This window comes from Bidens hawaiensis, unplaced genomic scaffold, assembly GCF_021521415.1.
Source record: "Bidens hawaiensis isolate Kalapana, Puna unplaced genomic scaffold, B.hawaiensis_p1.1 tig00004769_1, whole genome shotgun sequence".
Taxonomy (NCBI): domain Eukaryota; kingdom Viridiplantae; phylum Streptophyta; class Magnoliopsida; order Asterales; family Asteraceae; genus Bidens; species Bidens hawaiensis.
Window position 1 is genome coordinate 1 of NW_027504963.1, and position 15,287 is coordinate 15,287.

The following is a 15,287-nucleotide window of genomic DNA, read 5'->3' on the forward strand; positions in this document are numbered from 1 at the left end:
AGACAAATGTGCAACACTTACCTTGGCGCAACTCTGTTCGCGCGTCGAACATCGCCATAAAATTCATTCTACCCTTTTCAGAGGGTAGAACAGGGGACTTCGATGGAGTCCCCGGCGCAGCCGTAGCACCTTGTGGCGCCTGCGGCTGATCTGTTACCGTCGCCGGCTCTGCAATCATTCAAATAACCAACGGTTTAATAATAACTCAGTCAGATGAAGATAAGCAAAGTATACCTGTTGCAGGCGCGGCGCGGCTTCTCTCTTCAGCAGCGCGAACGGAGGAGGCGACGGCACCATACCTCAAGTGGACAGGAGGTCTGCCCACTCTCACAGGCAGAGAACTTAAAGAAACCTTTGTGGTTTCCTTAGGTCTCTTCGTTTGAGCATGGGGATGAGCGACAGGGGTGTCCTCTTTCTTCTGTTTCTTACTGGCCCCTGCGCCAGATTTCCCCTTAGCTTTGCGCTTTAGTAGAGGCACCTCCTCTTCCTCCTCCTCCTCTTCCGCGAGCTCTAGCTCGTAGTTTTCAAGCGCATCTACAAAAACAAGCGACAGAACTGTTAATAAACTTGGGTATTCTAAAGGAATGAGCAGGATTGCGAAGGCTTACCAGGCGCGTCACCGTCAAAGTCAAAATCCAGATCCACTGGGATGAACATGTCATCGAAGCGATCCGGGAAACCAACCTCCCCAACGCCAAGTTCGACGGAGCCGCCCTCCACATGTTCATCATAAGCGGCAAGGATGTAATCCTTGGTGACTGCGCAAAGACAAGTTAAATGATATCAGCAAAAGAACGATGTTCGCGCAACAACAAAAAAAAAAAAAAAAAAAAAAAAAAAAAACAAAAACACTTACACAACCCGTCGACTTGGATAACGGGCTCAAGCGCGCTGTCGGCCCAGAGCCTGCTCATGCCGACCCCAACCAGCGCCTCCTCGCAAATTTTCTTCGCGGGGGATGGTTCGGCGGTCAGCTTTTTAACCCATGCGCCAGTTGGGTTCTTGAGGACATCCTCATCCGCAGGCGCAGAAGTGATAGAGCGCATGGTCATACGGATGGGGATCACACCGGCCTTAATGTAAAAAAACCTCTCAGACCAGTCATGAAGGCTCTTGAATGAAACAGTGGAGCACTTCACCTTCTGACTGCGAGGAATAAAAGAGATCCAATTGTCTTGGATCTTGGCCTTATAAAAATATTGAAAGCGCCGAGGAGTGGGTTCCTCGCGCTGGGATTTGCACATGAACTCAAAGTGAGTCACGCGCACGAGTCCAAACGGATGGACTTGGGATATGTGAATCCCATAGAACTTCAACAGTGCACCCACAAACCTTGTCATCGGGAGACGAAGGTTGCAGTGGGTGAAAAAGTGGCTATATAGGGATATATAGCCGGCAGGCGGGTCCGCCGCCGTTTGCCCGGACCTAGGCAACATGCAGCCAAACAGGGTGGGAAACCCCTGAGAGGCGATGAGGTTGTCGAGATCGGCCTGCTTCAATTTGCAGGGGATTTCATTCCACCTTTTCGTGGCCTTGGTCCTCCCTACTTCCTCCGATGTGGTTTCAACAACCTTCTTCCCCTTTCCTTTTTGCTTCAATGTCGACATCACCACAGATTTCACACGGCGTCTTCGAGAGGCAACGGAGGTGATTGAAGGGCTAGACGAGTATGAACTATCAGACATACAACTGTAATAGCCGATAATCGAGGATTCCAATCGATGTAAACACTCAAATCAGAATTTGAAAGCAGAAATTTGAATTTTAGAAACAATGAAGATGAAGATAAAAATTTCCTAAGGGCCTGCTTTTATAGGACCAGGAGAGAGAAAAGTAGCAGCTGATCGGATTCCACGCGCCCCCACTCGCAGGGGCAACCCAAGGAAGGCGCGACACGTGTCCCTAACAGCTGTGTGAGGGGACAGAAAGATGTAACCGACCTGCCACGGAACAGACACGCGCCCTCACTCGCAGGTACAAACCAATGCGAGTGCGACACGTGTTCAAGACAGTTGTGAGGGGACGTGAAAGGCAACTGTAGCACCTCGAGCACACGAAACGTCTGACACGTTTACGGCGCACGTCATCACCAACCAACCACGTGTTTGGACCTTTCGTTTTCAACCAAATGGATAGAACTTCGCGCGACGATGGAAACAACCAAGAAAACGACAAAACCCCCTACAAAAGGACAACTCAGTGAGTCTAATATCTATCTTACCACGCTCGCGCGAGATAAGACACACATCAGACTGGGGGGGCTTGAAGAGGTATGTACCCGCCTCAACACCAAGCAAGCCGGGTCAACCCGCAAGATAAAGACATTATGAAGGCACAAAGCCAAAACCCAGGCGCATGGCGCATACAAAACATGCTCAGGCATCATATGCTCGCGCATCACATATGCGCGCGGCGCATATCGCATGCTCTTGCACATCACATATGCTCGCGCGTCACAATTGCGCGTGGCGCACCAGCGCGCGGCGCATATCACACGCTCGTGCATATCACACCTGCGCATGAAATATCTGCGCGTGAGAATAAAAAGAAGACTTCGCGCATCCTCAGGATGGGCGCATATCACACGTGCACATAATCAACCTCGTCCTTATCCAAATCAGGGTTAGGGCAACCTTGATTGTGCACGTCAGACAATCTTCTAGAAGGCATCTTTTTAAGGAGTAAGAATATGCTGATGTTGACAGCTGCCAAATGAAAGGTCGACAACTCAGCATGACACATGTGCTACCACATGATTACAACCAACGAGAAAGCGCCAGGTGTCCCAGAGGACACATGGCGCAGTGCGGTTGGAGGAGGCCAACGAGGCTGAGCCCAACCAGTGGAAACCCTAGCACTATAAATACAGCATCAACTCCACTTTGATGACACATTCATTCACACTCAATCATTGACAGTTACAAGCAGTGATATCACATTCAATCATATTGAATCATATTCACTCACAGTCAGTTACAGAAAGACACACAGTCACATCATCAAGGGTATTCAGCGATTCAGCAATACTCTTGAGATTCACTTACATACAACATTATTATCTTCTCCAAAAGATACTGATTCTCACGCCGGAGGGTTACCCCAAAGAGGACCCCTCTGTCCCTTTCTGAGGGGTAAGTAACGGCGCTGTTCATTTTGTAGGTGGAAGAACTCGGATCCAGAAGAACCATCGGTGAAATAGTTTAATCACACCCGAGGAAAGTAGATCTGCTACCAGTGAGTAGATCCACGTTTCTTCATATATATATATTTTTTTTTGAAAGATGTATGTTACTATGCTGACTGTGTCTCTTCTAATTGATTATAACATTTGTCATACCTCGTCACCCAAGTTTGAATCCCCATTACAGCAGTGATGTTGCCCATATTTCAAAACACACATGAGCTGGTGGGATTTGAACTGTGACCACTCAAAAGAAACCTATGCAAAACCTTATGATCACTTCACCCCACTAAAATGGTAATGGCATTTCTGATATTATATGTGAATTTCTTACCGGCCTTATCGCAAAGTTATAGATGAGTGTAACAATTTTTTTCATATTCGTTTTAGTTGTCTAGTGAAGGCATTTAAATGTTCAAAGTGTTCAAACTACAAATATTAATGGCTTTAAATATCTCTACTAACAGAAATTTGGCAACATCCCTCTAGTTTTGTTAATGGGAATAAAGGACTTGAAACTTAATTTTAATATAAACAATAAACAAGTTGGAGACCCCGCGCGTTACTACAACTTTAACTTATTTCATGAAGGAACTCTAATGTCTCTGTTGGTTATCTTGCTGGAAACCCAAAAGGATCCAAACTCTCTCTCTCTCTCTCTCTCTAGCAGCTTTAAAGTGGAGCGTCGCGGCATGAACTTGGTTGTGTTGATTCGGTTCGTTATGGTTTTGTTTTTTTCCGGAACGTGGGTCGCGGCATAACATGGGAAGTTTATAAACTTTGGATGCTTCACGGAAATTAAAGACTTCATAATTTGACACATTGCTGAAACGTCTAGGCTTAAGGGCTTTAGTTGATAGCGCCATAGTGGACTCACATATGGATGACTTATTTGCTGACACATGACATAATTCGGAGGGAGCGTCCAAGCCCAAGACGTTTTCTTCGAAAAGCCCTAGAAGTTTTAACTTAAAAAAATTGGCATCTAAAAATCCTACGAGGTGTCTAAAAATTGTGTAGAAGCATCTAAAAAACATACTAGCTAAAGGCTCTAAAAACCGTAGAAAACGTCTAAAAATTGTACGAAGCATCTAAATATGATAATGAAGCGTTTGAAAATCGTATGAAAGCGTATAAAAATGTAGGAAATGTCTTAAACTGGTATGGAAGTAAACATAAATTTAGAAAAAAAAAATGAAAAGTCTAAATGCATACGCAAACGTATAAAGAAAATGAAGGTAGCGTCAAAGCCGAAGAAAACATACTGGGCTCAGACATTATTATATATATATAAAAGAGAAGTTTGGTGTCGCTAACCTGACGGCACCAAACTTGTCCATACCATTTTAATTTTCTTTTTTAGTATTGGTAGCATAACGAACAAAACAAGAGCCGATCTAAAGTCAATTTATGCTTACGTAACGAAAACAGACTGAATTCGTGTAAACTCACCACATCAACATCCGGGCCATTTGTTTTTTTTTTGTTTTATTTCCGGTACCATAACGAATGTCACGAAAACCGACCGGATGCCAATTTTCTTTTTTATTTTTTGTTTTAGTTCTGGTAATATAACGAACGAGAAAGAAACCGACCATATTCGTGTTTAGTCATTGCCTTTTGTTTTAGTTCCAGTACCAGCGTAACAAAAACCGACCAGCCACCCCTTTTGTTTTAGTTCTGGTATCGTAAAAAACCGACTAAATTCATGTCAACTTATCATCTCAACGCTCGATACCGACAACTCGTGACTTTTATCACCACTTAGATTTAATCGACTTTCCCGGCGCAACGCGCCGGGTAAATTCCTAGTTTGTTTTAATCCTAAACATTCAGTTGCATATAAAGACTTTGAAGAGAAAACGTCTAGGGTCTATATGTGGGTCTAACCATTAGATAAAGGCTCTAAAGTGTAAACTTGTGAAGTCCTTAATTTTTGGTTTTTGGTTATGGTTTCCATGGCTATTAGTAATTTTTGGTTTTTGGTTTTTGGTTATGATGCCTTTATATTTTCAATTACTTTTCATATTTATTTGGTTTTTGGTTATGGTTCCATGGCTATTAGTAATTTCTTTGTTTTCTTTTGGCATATTATTTAAATTAGATTAAAATAAAAAAGTAAATAAATATCGTGTCTTGAGTTTGGTTTTGACTTCTAGACAACAAATTGAGTGGCTATAGCCTACACCTGGTGTTGTAAAAATCATTCGTCGGTAGTCGGACGGTGGAGTGGGGACTTGCGATTAATCAGGATTAATCGGATCGAACTTTAATATATATTTTTCAGTTTTATTTATACATGCACACGTTTTTATATGTAATTTTCAGTTTTATACACACACAAACATATTTTTGCTGGAATCTTGCTGGAAACCGCTAGTTTTTGCTGGAATCTCGATGGAAATCGCTGATTTTGGTTGGAATCTCGTTGGAAATTGCTAATTTTGGTCAAAATCTTGCCGAAAACCATCGATTTTAGCCGAATTTGACCGTTGATCGATTAATTAGCGGACTATCCCAAAATTAATCAGTGAAGTGAGGACTAACTATTAATCGGAGTCTAGTAGGGATTTTTTCAACCCTTCCTACAACTATCTAATTATCTTTAACTTAAAAAAGTAGCGGGATTGAGTTTATTCTTTGTTATTGGGCCACCAAATATCAGTTGAGCTAGGCATCGAATGGACTAAAACGCCACAGAAGGTTTTCTAGAATGGGACGACAGGTTTTAGGGTGGTTAGCAAGGCAGCACATGTGAAGAAAAGAATACGTAAGAGTTCGTTTGCTCGTCGTTTCCTTCATTATTAATACGTGTATATATATATATATATTCAAATGAAGTTTCAAACCTTTACAAAGTTTGTCTTTCATTATTATGAATCCGTGATTACTATGGCTAATTTGGTTCTTTTTGTTAAGTTATGATGTGTAGTATTTTTGCTCCACACTAGAATTTATCGAATTGTGAGAGTTGAGTTCATATTTGTTCACGTGTTATTGTTTGGTTGTGTTAATTACTGTTTGACGAGTTATAGTATATATAATGCAATTGTTACGCCATAATCAGTTAGCTAATTAGTTAGGGAAAAGACAATACGTAGGAATTTACATAAATCGATATGGGTTATATCTATGTAACTAATGAACTACTTATATTGCACATCTAGATTAAAGAAGTTGTAATCATACTTACTTGAATAAAATTATTTTTAAGCATTTGAACGAGCATTAATTAATCATAGGCATGTGATATGCGTTCGTTTTTGTGTGATTGATTTGGGGTTGATCCGACAAATGGTTTATAGTACGCCACCACACTGTGCCAATTACCCAAGTTAGTTTAGTTAAGGATCAAGCGCTTTGTTTAATTACATGGATCGTCCTTCAGGCCACTGGTAGGATCACCACAAGCGACAGAAAAAATGCCTAAGCTAGGGAAAATATTACCCGAAACTCTATCCTTACCATTAGCGCCAAAAACTTGTTCCCACTGATAGACATCCAAATATACCGGGCGGGAATATTTTCATCTGAATTCTAATCTTTAAGGTTGATGATAGAATACCGAGATAAAATCCTTCAGATTAGGTTAACGAAAACAACAAAATGTGAACTACGCGTTTGATGGTTCCTATCTATTACGTCAGTATAAGTCTCCTTTTCTTGGCTAGGCTATCTGTTAGAAACCGATAACAACAAAACAATGGGTGTGGCGTCGGTGATAAACTTCCTTTTTTCCTTGTAGTGTGTTGTTTTCCTGCAGAAAACTCAAGGGACAAATGATAGACTGATTGTTGCGGTGCTCCAAACGGTCCTATGGGTTTTTTAGATTTTGTCGAACGATAGAATTGGTGAATTTCAATCAAAAGCATCAGAAATATTAAGTTTGGTTAATTGATTTGTTATCCAAGCATAGCTTGTTCCTTTTCTATGTAATTATGTCTGTATGGCACTTAAAAAGGATAATGTAATCTAGTTGAAAAATACAAACAGTAGGCAAAGCCCTTTGCGTTACATTTTGCACAAAAAGGGAAATACAGTACCAAGAACACTTGGAGGGTTCTTCAAGATACCCGTTGTTTTGTTTTATTTATTCAACAGTCAAGCAAAAACAACACAAACTATTATATTATACATAATTGAAGTCCATTCATACATATTAGATGAGTTTAGGGATCAGCCTCATTCTTTAGAAGCCGGATACAAGCGTTGATCAACAATTGCCAGGACCGGTGATCTTGGAACCAACAAAGGAATCAACGGCTTCACAAACAGCGAGGAAGATGCAGTCTCTTCCAACTTTATCCACGAACTTTGCTACCTTTAGCTTGTGAATCACTTGCCATCTTGGACTGGCAGTTGCTAACTGTTACAAAAGTTAGAATGTCATCCCAAATATCACCAGAATTACAATAAAATGTACTCCATCCATCCTATTGAAAGTATCCATATTTTTTTTATTTGTCCAATTACAAATATCCACTTTCAAAATTTATTAGCCAGTTTTCAAGTTTACTCTTAAACACACACAACTAACATTAACAAACAATATTTATGGACTCGATTTCCAAGGCCATTATTGTCATTTGGTAAGAAAAAAAAACAATAACTTAATTTACCTTAAACTTTGTGTTTTTCAAACAAAGACACTTTGGCCGAGACGGAGGGAGTATTATTTTTTTGGTGAAAACAAATTTATGCATACTAAAGAGTAACTATCATTCATAAATTAAGTGACAGAGTTATGAACAAGTTTCTTATTATTATTTTTATAATTTTTTTATCATGCTTGTAAGGAGTTGTGGTTACATGATAATATATTAGGAGTTGATCAAAGTATTTCTTTTTTTTTTAATAAAAATGTGGCAAAACGTCCAAACATCTCCTCATGATCTCTCTCGGGTATGTCTTTAGCTTTAACTAATCTTTTATATTTGTAGGTGAAGCATCTAATTCGAAAGTGACTGAACTTAGTGACAAGTATATTTTTCTGTAAGGCATCACTCACTGTGTAAATATTAGTGGAGTGGCTTAATTAAGGCTAGTGCTTAATTGGTACATATACTCACTTTAATCACTGTAAAAGAATATTGTTGAAGTTGGTGATTAGAATCTTACTTTGATGCCTCGTGAAAGCAACTTCTTGTTAGTTTCTTCCAATGCTAGAGTTCCGGCATAATCGATGTTGGTGACACCTAAAATTACAGAAATATTAGTCAATGAATAAATCAGGAGGCTTTGATCAAGAAACATAGATATAGTAATGTTATATAATATGGATAAAGTTCACTTACTAGACATGTCGAGGATATTCCGTTGATTGGTCTTTTTATAGCTTCTTTTCCGTTCTCTTAAGCCACCCAATTCAGTATCCTAAAGGATTATCCAAGATTAGTACTGACAGATATCAGGATTGCTTGTTGAAACAACTTGTCACGTTCCGTTTTAAAATAATTTCATTTGAGGGGTGTTTGGGATTATTTATTGAAGTTGTTTATTTAATTATATGTATGCAAAATAAATTGAGTTGAATGAGGAGATTAAAGTTGCTTATCTCAAAATCATATATCATTAGTCTACAAGAGTTTTTATTCATGTACACATAGCTTATAATCTTGAATATCAAACATGCGTGTACCTGTCTCTGAGGGGATTTGCATTTGTAAAGCAAAGCAAGCCAGAATTGAGTCGAATTATTAGAATGCCTGGAACCGCTTGCGCAACAGGATACTGATCAACTTCACAGAAGATATCTGTTCCCGGAAGCCTCCCTAGTTCTTGCACACGAGGACGAAGGGCGTTGAGAATTATCTTAGCAAATGACACAGCAACCTGTCATTAAAAAAAAGACGCAATTATTAAATATTAATCAAATAAATAAATTTGTGTTTCTTTAAGAAAAAAGGACTTGACTTGACTCTTGAGTTGACCATACTCCAATAGTGGCATTGATTAAACTCCATAACTGATTCTCTTTTGAAAAGATAAACATATATTCAATGATGGAACCCAGGTCAACTTGGAAACTGTTTACTTTTTGTGGTTCATTGTGGTCAATTTGGATACAGTATTACATTATTTATTCCCATTGATTATGCATCCAACACTCAGAAGATAATATATCATGTATGGTCATGGAAACAACTACATTTTCAGTATTCACTCTATTTAATGAGTGGACTGTCACATTCATTAAATCCCTAAACTTATTGGTTTATGAACTTCTTTTTTTTTTTAAATACGGTTTTCATATAAACTGTTAACTATATCATTAGATACAACACTTATTTTGAAAATGAGGGAATATAAATTAGCTTAGCTTAGTAGCTAAAGGTAACAAATGCTTACCGCAACCATAAGACCCATCTCTACCGAAGCAAATAACACACCAAAGAAAGCTCCGGCACAAGCCAAGAAGTCGAGTTTGTCAACTTTCCAGATATTATAAGCTTCAGTATAGTTTATTAATCCCGGGAGTGCAGATAAGATAATCGAGGATAGTATAGCAACAGGAGTGTAATACAATAGCCCCGTTAAAAATTGTAGCATTATGAGCACGGTGATGGCCATGACTACATTAGAAACCGCAGTTTGACAGCCAGCAAAAAAGTTTACAGCAGTACGCGAAAATGAACCTGAACAAATGAAATGAAGTAAAGCATATAAGTTAACTGTTTTTTGTTCTTCTTTTCTACCTTTTTCTGTTAATTAGAGTGCGGTGATGGCCATGACTACTATAAATTAGGATGTTTCGGTTATGCCACAGTTCAGTTACGCAATAATAATAATAATTAATTAATGTACCAGTGGCAACATAGCAAGAAGACATGGATCCAGCAATATTCATAAACCCCATAGCTATCATTTCTTTATTCCCATCCATATTATACCCCTTGACTGTAGCAAAAGACCTGCCAACTGCCACAGCTTCCTGTAAAATAAAAATGTATATTGCTGTCAAAATTCAATAAAAACCAAAACTGAATTATAAGTTTTTGTCTTATAATTGAGCTAGTCGAACCGTTAGAGCAATGACCGCACAAACGAGCCCGATTTTGACTGATTCTCTGAGGTGTGGACTGTTGAACTGCAACTGATTAACTGAACTTGGATTCAATCCTCCTTTGACATGCTTGATTATTTTAACTCCGTGTTGATCAGCTCTCATTAGGTAGACGATCGCAGTTGAGAGAATCACTGATACCAGAGGAGCGACCGCAGGTAACCAGAATAACTTTCTGTTCCTTTTTCCCTGGAACGTATTTTTCCATGTGAGTTAACAAATTTTCCATGAGTTAAAAACTTCATCATTAAATCTTGTATGTTTTTCAGTTGGTATCCTAAATCCTTTCAAATTCGTTCAATCCTACATGTTTTAAATTGTATTTTCCTTAAGATTATAAAAAATAAATAACACACACACACAAACACATATGGAGGGATCTAAGTAGAACACCATGTATTGCGAGAACTTACAAAAGAAAATGGCCAATTCATTTTTTCCAATCTTAAACAAACTAATAATAAAAGAAAATGATATATTATTTATTGTTTCTCACTTAAATCTCCTTAAATAATAAAATGAAGAAATTGATTCGCTTGATTGTTCGTTTATTTATATAACTTAACATCTGTAATTTATATTGCCCATAAATATGTAGGTGGATGTGTTTATGTCAATAAACTATTCATATATATATATATGTGTGTGTGTAAAGAATAAAAAAATTGTAAAAATATAAATTAATGATTAAGACGTTAAAGGGTTTAGATTGTAGCTTTTCAAGAGATGAACATTCGTTGCTACAAACGATTACAATAAAGTGACAAGCAAACAGGCAACGAGTTACACCACAACCCCTTTTGAATAGTAAGATCAATCCTACTAATAACGACTGTTAGAATGAAGAAAAACAAATCTAAAAACGACTGTTTAGATTTGTTTTTTTTTCTTATAATAACTTAGTGTACTATATAATGATATATATAACATATAACGTATATGGAATTAAAGTTGAATTTGTTGCTTACAATAAGTCTGGTGATTAGGATGACGATGAGAAATGAACAGCCAAGGATGAAATTCTGAGGGTACCACTGTTAGAATGAAGAAAAAAAACTGTTAAATTATGAAATAAGTGGAAGAAAATATTAAATAAATGAAAAACATAAGTTAAAAGTAAGAGTAATCCCCTTTATTGTCATCCTGACAACGACATCTTGGGAGTTTGGAAATTTATTAAATATATTTGAAAATCAAAAAGGGAAAATATATTGTAGATATGTCTAGAAAAGAAAAGATGTAAACTTACTGAAGTGTGGAATGATTTACCAACGGCAACCAACACGGAAACAACATCGGTTTTTGTTGTGAAATGGCTTATGGCAAGCAAACCCTTGAGCTGTTGGAGACCTATAACAATGGCTGCACCCGCCATGAACCCTACTATAGCCGCTTGCGACAGAAAATCGACTAGAAAACCCAACCTACGCATCAACGACATCAAACGCCACAAATTATTTAAAAGTGATGTATGCACTTGCGTTGGTTTTAAAGAATGTTAAACTAATTTATGTAATATTTGTAACTTGAACAAATGACAAGAATTACGGCTTTTAATTCCGAATACAAAGAAGATAAAGCATTACCTGAACAATCCAAAAAGAGCTTGGAATGTACCGGTGAAGAAGGTGACCGTGAACACAAGCTTAGTGTATGATATCGGATCAACAACAGGATTTATTACTTTGGAGACCATGGCAGATATCAGCAGGGAGACGACAGCAACCGGACCGATGGCAAGCTCTCGTGAAGTCCCCATTGTTGTATATATCAAAGGAGGGACAACACTAGTGTCTATGAAGGTAAAATAATGTGACACATTTAACTTCAGAAAGGAAAAAGAGCCTGAATTCTTGCTACAAAACACAACATTAGTAAAATGAAAATTATTCAAAACTTACATAGACCTTATTGAGGATTAAGTTGGGCTAAAGCAGCATACCCAATACTCTGCATAGTTTAAATATTCCATTAGAGAAATGGTGTGTAATTGAGTGTACCTTTTGCTCAAGAAATGTACCTGGGGTATGCAAAGGCTAGCAAGTGTAAGCCCTGAAAGCAAGTCATCCTTGAACATGGAAGCCTTGTAATCCCTAGCCCAATTTAGTATCGGAAACACAAAACGGAGAAACGTCACAACCCAAGCCAATGGAGGTTGTGACGAACTCGGTTTGTTGTTTTTCTGAGAGCAAACAACATTTTTGATAGAGCCAATAATCTCTTGGCGAAAGCCTGGAGGATCAGGCGAATCAAGAACCCATTTGGTTCGTTCAGTGATTCGCTTACGATCCTCCGGACTAAGCTGCAACTCATCATGTCTCTCAACATTAAAGACATGATCAGAAGCAGCGGAAACATCAGACGTTGGCAGTGATGCAGCCATGCTTTTGTTTCTTTGAAGTGTTTGGGGAAACCCGGGTGTGAGACTTAAATGATCACTTATATATACATGCTACGGAACAAAACATGCAGTTTAAGGAACGAATATAAACTAGAAATTTATCCAGCTATAGATGATAAAGGACACAACCTACATTAATGTTGTTCTCATATCCTTTGAATCTTTACAACAAAGATTTGCTGGAACTTATAAGGTTTAAAAACTAGACACTAGTTGCTAGTAATTTTCACAAATAGTAAAACACTAAAACCCACTTTAAGGTTAGTGCTGCAACAGTGCTTCACTGAGTTAATGTGTGTGTGCCTTTTTGAATAGTGACATATGAATATGGCACCAAATGCTGTCTAGATGCACTGAACTAATAGATGTGAAGCTTCTCTATACACCTGTGGTGGATATGTCCCATTAGAATTTGTGTAAAGTAGTGGCTTTTTCTGAAAAAGAACATTATATATATTATGATGAAAAAGGGGAGGTGTAAAAACATCGGAAGAGAATTAAGCTCGTCTTTTCAGGACTTTGGGTTTTTGGACCATGTAGTCAGGTTGCTGCATATATATCTTTTAACAATTTATAGTTTCATTTAGCTTTAATTCAAACCATTCTTTTTAAGTTGATTCCAAGAGGACAAGATACCAAATTAAACAACACATAATAAATGAATGAATGGTTTATAAAGCGCATTAGGTTTGGGAATATCGACTAGAAAACCTTGACTCAACATGATCATAGAGCATCTTGGAGCAGATTATTTAAGATTTACACCAAACACGTAGTTAATTAATCTATAAATCGGATAAATATAACTAATAAACATTTTTTTTTTTGTTGTCGCCATGACATGGCATTATGTTAAGTATTTGAGTTCATGTGGAAGATGGTAGGCATGATGTTGAGGAGAGAAAGGATGGACGTTTTTGTGCAAATAAACATTGAATAATAGGTCATGTGAGATGAGTATTAGAATGGGAGAGAGAGAAGATGCATTTTTTAGCTGATCTTTGCTATGAGCGGTAAAAAGGCAGAGCCGGAGTGACATGGCTAGCGCTTTTATCTTTCTATAGGAGGACTACAAAAACAATGTTAATATCTAAAAGGTATTTAAATGTATAAAAAGTCTTTTATGCATTTCTTTTAACCGATACTTATATTCTAGAGAAAAGAGACTAGTTGGGGGATTACTTTTTCGTATTGGTCTGACCTCGGAGTAAGGATAAGATCGGTACCGTATCCGAACCTCAGTAAATATGGGTGCCCGACTGAATATTTTGGTACGGGTACGGGTACTAGTACTTTAGGTATGGTACTCGAGTCGCTTTGGTGCCACTTTGTTCTTTTTTTTTAAAAAAAAATCCACTAAACTTGGTATTGATACTGGCACGGTATCGACAATCAATTATCTATAATACCAAATCGTAATACCGTAATACCGAAACTAAAAAAAATTGTGGAGCCGCACGTTTGATGGTGGCCGTTACTAGTTATTGACGGGAAGAAGAAGAGAAGATAACTATGATTCGATTGGTTTGATTAGAACTATTATCGAGTATTTAATATTTTAATTATCAATGTTTTTGAAAAGTCCGCTTAAAGCCTTGAGGATATCTCGATAAAAACACAGTTAGAGTTATGAGTTTTGGAAATCTTAATAAAAACCCCAACATATTTCAAACGGGTACCGAGTATCCGTACCTGTACCTAAAATAAGTAAATAAGGGTACCCGTGCCGAGAAACGGGTATGAGTATGGGTAATCGGGAAATAAATCCCATCCCTACCTTGGAGTAACGTAGTAGGATGAAAAAATATATTTTTTTTAACGACTATATTTTTTGAACTCTATAGGGTTTAAACCCATGGCTTCTAGCTAATTTTACGCCTTAACCACCTTACCATCCCACCAAAGTAGAAATGACGGGATGAAAAGATATTGAAGATCAATTTAAATTTATTTAATGTATTATTGATTAAAAATATGTTAATTAATTCCAACACATGCTACACTGAAGTTAGGCTTGTAAACAATTAAAAGATTAAATTATTTGTAACAGAATAAACTCATTATATAATATTAGGAGTTAGTGTTCATCGGATGTGCACCTAAAGATCAACGCAAATTTCTTAAAGTTTCTCCTTTTCAAGATATCTTTGAAATTTTTAAGTTGGTTCTATCTTAAAATGTGATCCATCCAAAGTTGGAAGTATTGTATTCCTTTCATTTAAAACCAATGTTTCTCAAAATTTATATTTTTTTTAAAAAAAGCAGCTTATACCACCAAAAAAACAAGCGAACCCTCAAACACACTTTGGTTTATCAAGTATATAATTCAAAAGGCCATAATCAACGCAAAGCAATTGCACATTTTCGGTTTGATTCCTATAGTAATTATTAATGCTACCCCACAAATATCTATCCTTTAGTACAGTAAAACAGTTTATATTTGTTGGTGATGATCTAGCTTAGAGCATTAGCGATTCATCCATCACATAATTCTATATAATTCTATGTAAGTGAAGTTTTTATAATTTACGGAGTCGTTTAAGGTGTTTTGAATGAAAGAAAGAAAAATGATATGATATTATTATATATTATAATTAAGAAGTTTGGCGATTTTTATAATTTACGGAGTCGTTTAAGGTGTT

At 37.4% G+C, this 15,287-nt stretch overlaps 1 pseudogene across 1 annotated transcript; it reads right to left on the minus strand.

The window, feature by feature from the left end:
• Positions 1-7,128: 7,128 nt before the first annotated feature.
• Positions 7,129-12,802, minus strand: LOC143609557 (low affinity sulfate transporter 3-like; annotated as a pseudogene). Its single transcript, XR_013149440.1, has 12 exons — positions 12,265-12,802; positions 12,146-12,194; positions 11,831-12,038; positions 11,494-11,668; positions 11,213-11,278; positions 10,203-10,433; positions 9,986-10,112; positions 9,530-9,816; positions 8,820-9,013; positions 8,476-8,554; positions 8,300-8,376; positions 7,129-7,547 (listed from the first exon to the last, which is right to left on the minus strand). The product of XR_013149440.1 is annotated as a low affinity sulfate transporter 3-like (transcript).
• Between the last annotated feature and the right edge of the window lie 2,485 nt (positions 12,803-15,287).